Source organism: Leptonychotes weddellii, unplaced genomic scaffold (assembly GCF_054177405.1).
Source record: "Leptonychotes weddellii isolate Sample4059 unplaced genomic scaffold, ASM5417740v2 HiC_scaffold_9276, whole genome shotgun sequence".
NCBI classification, from domain to species: Eukaryota; Metazoa; Chordata; class Mammalia; order Carnivora; family Phocidae; genus Leptonychotes; species Leptonychotes weddellii.
The window spans coordinates 359-8,190 of NW_028064463.1; the positions used below are offsets into that span (position 1 = coordinate 359).

The 7,832-nt window shown below is 59.9% G+C and overlaps 1 long non-coding RNA gene across 1 annotated transcript; it reads right to left on the reverse strand.

Annotated features, from left to right (window-relative positions):
• Window positions 1–1,205: 1,205 nt before the first annotated feature.
• On the reverse strand, window positions 1,206–7,815 carry LOC115944110 (uncharacterized). The gene is made up of 4 exons (XR_004078683.2): window positions 7,432–7,815; window positions 7,180–7,313; window positions 2,582–2,740; window positions 1,206–2,051 (listed from the first exon to the last, which is right to left on the reverse strand). It is a non-coding gene; the product is annotated as an uncharacterized LOC115944110 (long non-coding RNA).
• Between the last annotated feature and the right edge of the window lie 17 nt (window positions 7,816–7,832).

The following is a 7,832-nucleotide window of genomic DNA, read 5'->3' on the forward strand; positions in this document are numbered from 1 at the left end:
GTCACTGCTGTCCCCGTGCCAGGAGCCCCACGGGGTGCCGTGCCCTCCCACGCCCTCAGGGGGCACCTGGTGTCAGCCGTGTCCTCCTGACATGGCCTTGATCACTGGCTTAGAGCGCGTCAGCCAGTTTTCGTAAGTGTACGGGGGGGAGGGTTTTGGGGACTCTGCCAACCCCGTTGCTCATCATTCTTCTGCACACTGACGATGCTTACCTGTGGCCGCCACAGCTATGGGCCTGCTGAATGGTGGCCCGTGAGCCACGTCCCCTGCCAGGGGACCCGCTCGCAGGAGTGGCCTCCGTGGGGTGCGTGCCATTCGGTCAGGGACCACAGTCCCCGTGGCCTGGATGCACTCCCGGCGGGGAGCACCTCAACGGCTACACAGATACCAGGAGATCCTCAGAAATGGTCTCCGAGGGAATGAATCAACGGTCTCATTGGCCGTGAACGTGGAAAGCGAGCACGTGTCCACCTGAACCACACGGCGGGGTTCTCAAACCTGGAAAGTAGCTTGGACCAATAGCCATGCATCTCTATCTTGCAAGATTTCCGGAACATCAGGCCAGGACATCCACTGCCAAGAGCAAGGTCCCATGTGTTTCCGTGTTGGGTGTGAAGGCCTCACAACGACCCACCGTGGCTCTTGGCAAATGGCAGGCAGGTGACTGTGAGGATCGCTCTTAAGTGAAAAAGCTAAAGATGCACCAAGTGCATGGACGTTTCCCCCCCTCCCCCAAAGCAGGCATTAGGGTCTGGGAAGAGCATCTTGCCTAATGTTGGAGGGCTCTGGAAGGTCCAGGCCGTCCAAGAAACCAACAAGGAGCCAGCATGACGATGGCGGGTACTCAGTGGGCAACCAGGAGGGTCAGTCAGGAGAAGAGGGGACAGCCTGCAGGGGCCATGTCGAAGAAGGGACAGGGTCCTAGGGGGGGTCGTGCTGGAGGAGGGACAGGGTCCTGGGGGTTCGTGCTGGAGGAGGGACAGGGTCCAGGGGGGTCGTGCTGGAGGAGGGACAGGGTCGGGGGGGGGTCGTGCTGGAGGAGGGACAGGGTCCGGGGGGGGTCGTGCTGGAGGAGGGACAGGGTCCTGGGGGGGTCGTGCTGGAGGAGGAAGGGGGCTCCAGAGCAGGCTGCTGTTGAGAAGCACAGACTGACTTTTCCAAAAGAGAAAATTTGAGGACCTTTGTTAGAATAGCACACACAAGGATAACCGTAAGGATTTTTATTCAATGTTTTTAAAAAATCAATGTTATGTGATGTATATTAAAGAGATAAAATATTAGGAAATATGCTGAACATAAATCACTTATATATGACTTACACAAGTATGTATATATATTTAGCAATGGTTTTCCATTTCAGCAACAGAAAAAGGTATAAATACGAAACCCACACACATACGAACTTAAATTTTGTTTGCATATATTACACTATAAATACATATGTTCATTTTAAAAAGAGAAAGAAGGCCTGGATGCAGCCCGCACACGGCTCCTTCTGCTCACTGTCCACGGTTATCAGTCCTCCCCTGCGTGTCTGCAGAGCTTGACCAGACTTTGTCGGCTATCCCAGCCGTTCCGCCGGCCACGTGAGCGAGGAGTGGGGAGACCAGGGGGCCCCGGACAGAGGCACAGGCCTCGTTCTGTGTCCTATCCTGAAATCCCTCCATCACCTGCTGGTTGATCTCGCTCGCGGTGCCCCCAGAAACGGCAAGGCAGCTCACAATAGCAACAAACCCTTTTACGGGGGGTGTGAGCCAGCGGTGCCGAGCCACGTTTCCGGAGGGATGCCCGTCCACCCAACAGGAGCGCCCTCACCCCGTCTGGAGAGCCCCCGCTCTGACGGGCACTGATCTTGCTGCCTGAGGAAGGCAGGTGCCCACCCAGCACCAGGGCTCGGTCAGGCCTCATGTGTCATCTGGGCTGTGGCCCCGGCTCCACGCTCTCCCCCGGGCAGGAACACGAGGGTTGAGACAGATGCGCAGGGAGGGCAGTTCTAGGCGAGCAGAACCAGGCTGGTCGGGACAGCCCAACAGGCCGTTTCATGCTGGAGGCTGAAAGCAAAGGGAATCCATCCAGTACCTTGAACCCAAGGTCTTAAGTCCCCGCTGCCCCACCTCATCCCGCCACGCTTCAAGCACGTGGATAACTGGGGCGCCCCCACACCTTGCCCCACTCCAGAAAAGGCCCCAGACTCTGCATGGCCAGAGGAGGGGAGCCCGACTGACAGCAGAGATGCCCGCCGGCTCCGTGGCCCTCCTCCGTGGCCCGGGTGAGCCCCGTGTGGAGGGTGCCCACCGACATGGCTGCCCCGTGGGGGTGGGGGCTGTGCAGAAGGGGCCAGCAGTGGAATTCAAGACGGTGCATGTGGGGAGCCGGCAGCCAGGAGACCTGGGTGGCTCGGCCCTTCTGTCGTGTAAGTGGGGCGGAAGCCACGAGCCCGACGGTGACATCAGCTGCCCCTCCCGTCACAGGACGTGGACGTGTCATCTACTTCGAGGGAGACGTGTGTGTGCGTGAAGCAGCCTCGGGCAGGAAAGGCCTGCCGCACAGATGTGACAGGTTCAGCTCAACAAACACTGACCTGCTCTGCATCTGCCTCTTCCAGGAGCTGCACAACTGGCCAGTGTCTGCCTTTTAGGAGATCCCGTCCACACAAGCCGGCGCGTCTGAGGGCCACGTACCAACACTCCAGATGTGCGTGGCCACCTTCAGGCCCGGCGGAAGGACGCCAAGCTCGGACCTGAAAACCGACGTCGACTGCTTTCAGTAAAAGGGGACCACTTGGCTCACGCTGTCGAGGAAGAGCAGAAACGCCAAATCACAGAGACGGGAGGCAGGGTGAGCGTCCGCCGCCGCTGAGCCCAGGTGCTCGGTGCCCCTCATCCTGCGACACGGCACGGCGCCTGCCTCTCTCCTGCCCTCCGCACGCCAAGCTCCCACCCCACGGAGGAGCAATCTGCCTCCTGGGCTGAGGTCAGCTGTCCCCTGTCCGGGCTTCCAGCTAAAGCCTATCCACCCAGGACCCACCGGAGACCCTCGGCCAGGTAAGGCACGCAGCAGCCCCATCAAAGGAACATGTTCGGCAGGAGAGGGCCAGCCATGTTCTCAAGGACAAGTGCTGGCCTGCAAGAAAGGGGTGTTTAGGGCAAGAAGAACAGTCAACGTCTACTGCACTAGGCATGGGGCCCAGACTCGGAGGTCAGAGGGGCCCCACCCAGGGAAGGGGAGCCCAGCTGGGTCTTCTTGGTCTCCGTGGACGGCTTCCTGCAGGCTGGGTCCCGCTGACCCTCTCCCGCCAACCCCTGCCTCCTGTGTGAGGACCCCTGTTAGCGACAGGAAAGTCTAAGTCTCGGGACTGCTGCGTTACATCCGACACTTGCCACAATTCTTACTCGTTCATGCGTTTAACAGCTATTTACTTGGTGCTGGTCACGCTAGGACATGTGCAAGGAAGACCCGCTCCTGGAAGCTGTTCTGGGCAACGAGGAAGCCAGCTAGGTCCCCCCACAGGGCGGGAGGGGCGGCCCTCTGCTTGGCGGCCCGGAGTGACCCCACACCGTCTCCTGGCCCCTGGCGTGGGTGTCTGGCGGCGGCGGCTGGGGTTAATCTTCTGTGGCTTCTGGTGGGAAATGTGTCCTCCTGACGGCATCCAAGAGCAAAGACACCCAGAGGGCACAGCATCCAAGGGCAAAGACTCCCAGAGGGCACAGGCATGGAGCCGCTGAGCTTCTCCCCTGTGACTCTGACAAATACCCTCTTTGGCTGTGACCCCAGCGGCCGGAACTTCACGACGGAATTGATTTTGAGTCTGGTTTTAAGTATTAAAACGGTGTCCCCGGTGGAGGAGCTCAGCCGAGGCCCACAGGAGAGGCGCACTCTCAGCCCCTGGGGGGCACGTCCTCTCTAGCACATCAAGAGGACCAGACAGCCGGTCGCTCCCTCCGGGAGCTGTTGGAGGTCGGGGTGCAGAGACCCCCAGCACGGCACACTCACTGGGAGTCCTGCAGGAGGAGGGCCCGGCCCCCTCACGGCACCAAGTGCGTGCAGCCAGCCGGCCTGGGGCTCTGTGGTCGGGGAGCTGCCCACCCACCTGACCAGTGAGCCTGTGAGCTCCTAACAGTTTTCCAGAAAGCTCCCTCTCATTTAAAGTGGTCACTTGTGAAAACTTTGCCTGGAAATTGGGCGGGGCCGGGGGCTGGGGGCGTCCTGCGTATGGTAACTGCTGCCTGGCTGCCCGGCTGCCCTCGGGTGCCCAGCCACTCTCCTCCTTCAGGAAACGCAGCTCTGCAGTCGGTGCATCATCATGGACTCTCCCCAGCCTGTTCTTGAGCGGGACCACATTTCCAGACGCGTCTGGGAAAACGTCCAGCGATGGGCCGGGAGTTGGCGAGCAGCGTCTGCTGGTCTCCGGGCTTGAGGGCGCCGACCGGGCGCCAGTTCCAGGCCTGGCCACCTCGAGAGCACAGACAAAAGGCAGGACAGCAGCGAGGGACTCCTCAGTCTCCTGCTTCACCATTTATGTCGTAAGCTGCGGAAGTTAATTTCTAACAACGGCCGGTAATGACCGCCTTGCTGCGGCATTGGCCCCGCAGCCGTGGGACCCCGCTGCCTGCCCCGAGCAGATATTAAGTGAGCCAAGGCTCTCCGTCCACACGGTCATGCTGCCTGTTCTGCTCACGGCTGGCCTCTCCAGCCTCTTGGGGTCCTGCCTTCTTTTGATAGAAGCGAATACATGTCAAGGGCAGACTTCGGAGGCGGGAGCATGGACGGCTCTGGATGGGCCCCCCGGGGTCTCATGACGCAGAGAATCTAATCTAACTGTGTGGTCCCAGCAGCACCTGGGGCCTGGCATCTCCCACAGGCTCAGACCCTGGGGGCTGCACAACCCTTTTGCGCTGAGGCCTGAGGGCCCGTGGCTACCCGGCTCATGATTCCACTCACCGGCCCTGCCCTCCCCTTCCCTCCACCCCGTGTGCCCAGCCTGCATCTCTTCTTACTCACACCGATCTTCAGCTGTCTCCCGAATGCCCGCCAGCACACACACACGTAGCAAACCGCAAGGATGATGAGAACTCCCCGGGCAACAGCCCGGGGACTGCTGTAATTGGGTCTGAATCTTGCTGGCCTTCTGGAACCGGTTTTCACAGCACATGGCCAGGCCAGTGCCTGGCCCGGCGTTTAGCCAATTAGCCAGCATCCCTGGTTTCGGAAGTGAGCAAACAGACCCGCTGAACACAACACAACACAATGTCACAAACCAGAACCACTTCAAGCCTCCGTTTGCCGAGGAAGCACCGATCTCTGGGCCGGCTGCTCGGCCCCAGTGAGGGGCCCTGGCTCTCCAGCAGCTCAGCTCCCCAGGGAAGCTTCTCCTCAACCAGCTTCCCAGCTGCCGTCCTGGGGCCCACAAGGCCCACAAGCTCTTCCTCTGACCCGACACTAGCCTTTCCTGGGCACTGCCCCAGCTCACGCCGGGCTGCCTTCTGCCCGAGCTGAGATGAGCTTGGTCAGCGGCAAGCAGGCTAGGACCCTTGTGCGTCCCCCCCTCCACACCACCCCCCACCCGCCCCCGGGGGCAGACCGAGCAGAACTGGCCTCCTGCACTCCCTGGTTCAGGTATCTTCATTACCGATAAACGATGTTTCCGCCCTGAGAGGGGAGGGACCTTGAGGGGCCTGGGGGGGGGGGGGGCACAAAGGACGCACCCCTGCCACCAGGCTCTGGGCTGCGCTGGGGGTGTGGCCTCTCCCAGCACCCCTGCTGTGGTGAGGACGTTCTGGGAAGTTCTAAAGCGCCACCGGCTCTATGTGGAAGGAGTGCAGGGCCCCAGCTCCGGAGGGAGCTTCTCCCTCTGCTTGCGCTTCCCAACTTCGTCTTCCCCAAGACCTGCTCTCGCTCTCCAACCGGTGGGCCGCAGTACTTCCTTCGAAAATCCAAATTTTCAGTTTTATAACTTGGCCAGAGATCCAATTGAGAAAAAAGAAAACAGTTTTTGAGAAAGAAGGAAAATTCAGAGCTAGCAGCCTGTGGCATTTCTCTCGACAGTGGGGTTTCTCCAATTGCTCTGGCGATCTTAGGAGCTCCTGCCAGCGGCGTCTGGGGAGGACTCGGGCGCCCCCCGATCACTGCGCTCTACCTGCTCGGAAACCGTGGGGTATCTTTTTATTTTTGGTTCTGGTAATCTCTGGCTCGTGGGTGTTGAGAGATGGGGGATTTTCCAGTCCTTCCAGAGCAAATACAGGAAACTAAGTGAGCAGGGAAACCATTCAAATTCCGGGCCTCTGCCTTTCAAGCCTCTGCGACACCGTGACTGTTCCCTAAATAATGTTTCCAGAACTGCGTGTTGACCAAGGGACGGAATCAGCCAGGGCCTGTTCCCTGGACGCCGTGGGATGCCCTGCGGGGACCGCAGACCCTGAAGGTGGGGCAGTCCCTCCCGTAGCTGCTGAACCTACTGGCAAATGCCCGGCATGGGAGGGGTCCCTGAGGACTCCCCGCCAGAGACGAAAGGAGCAGACAGACGAGACGTTCATGGCCAATCTGAGCAAAACGACACTTTCCCAGAAGTCTCCCCTTCAAAGCACGGTCATGTATTGGATGATGTGGTTCCAAGTCAGCCTGGGTGTGCAGCTGCCAGCGATGGGGGCAGGCCCACCCACTCCCCTCACCTCTGCTTCAAACCTGAGTCCCCACCCAGGGGGTCTCTGTGGGAACAAGCCCCACTGGAGGTGAAGTGCCCTGCACAGCACCCAGGACGCTGGGCCATCTTTACCCAAGGCTCGGGGCCCCGTCCAGCATCGCCCGCGACCTGCGGCCGAGCACAGAGCTGGGCTTCCGACCCAGCAGGGTGTCCCCCCGGGTCCCAACCCCGCAGGACAGGTCCTCCGGCAGCCCCGCGTGTGCCTGTGCCCCCCAGTGCCAGCTTCCAGCTCAGAACATTCTAACAACTCTGCCTCCTAGGGCTGGCATAATGAAAACAATAGTTTTTGTTTTGCTTTGTTTTCTGTGCACTGTGCTTTTTCAGCCCTCCTGGGTCTAAACTCAGCATCCAGCAAGGATGCAATGACAGGGAAGCCTGACCCTGAACCCTCTGTCTCCCTCGAGCTGCTAGGACACCGGAGGGACAGTCGCAGAAAGGGCTCCCCACTCGAAGAGCCCCCCTCCTCGGCCAATCGTCACCTGGCAAACTGGGCCGCATAATGGGAGAAAGGAGAGCGTGCACGCTAGGGACACAGGACTTTCTGAGGCTGACAAGACCGTTAGAAGTCACCAGGGATCATCAGAAAAATGTGCAGGTAGAGTGCCAGGTACATCTGGAAAACAGGTTAGAGCAGAGTCAGCAAATTCGTACGAGTGAGGGTCACAAAGAGGAAGGCAAGTCCCGTGTCAGAAGAGAACACTGAGCGGAGACCATGTTCCCCACAAACTGACCTCCTTTCCCCTTGCTTGGCCCAGATAAATGCCTCTGGAATCCAGCCATGACTGCATCACTTCCTGTGGAGCTCAGCGCCATTCCTTCATCCCTTCGAAGAACTCTGTGCTCCTGCCAAGCGCCAGTCTCCACGGATTGGGGGTAACAGATGCAGGCCCACCTGGAGGAACGAGACACTGAACCAATGAGAGTATGTAGCAAAGGGGAGTGCATTACGATGGCCTGCCCGCCGCCCCATCACACCTGCCCGCAGTCACACCTGCCCGCCTGCCACATCACACCTGTCTGCACAGTCACACCTGCCCGCCTGCCGCATCACACCTGCCCGCAGTCACACCTGCCCACCGCCCCATCACACCTGCCCGCACAGTCACACCTGCCCACCGCCCCATCACACCTG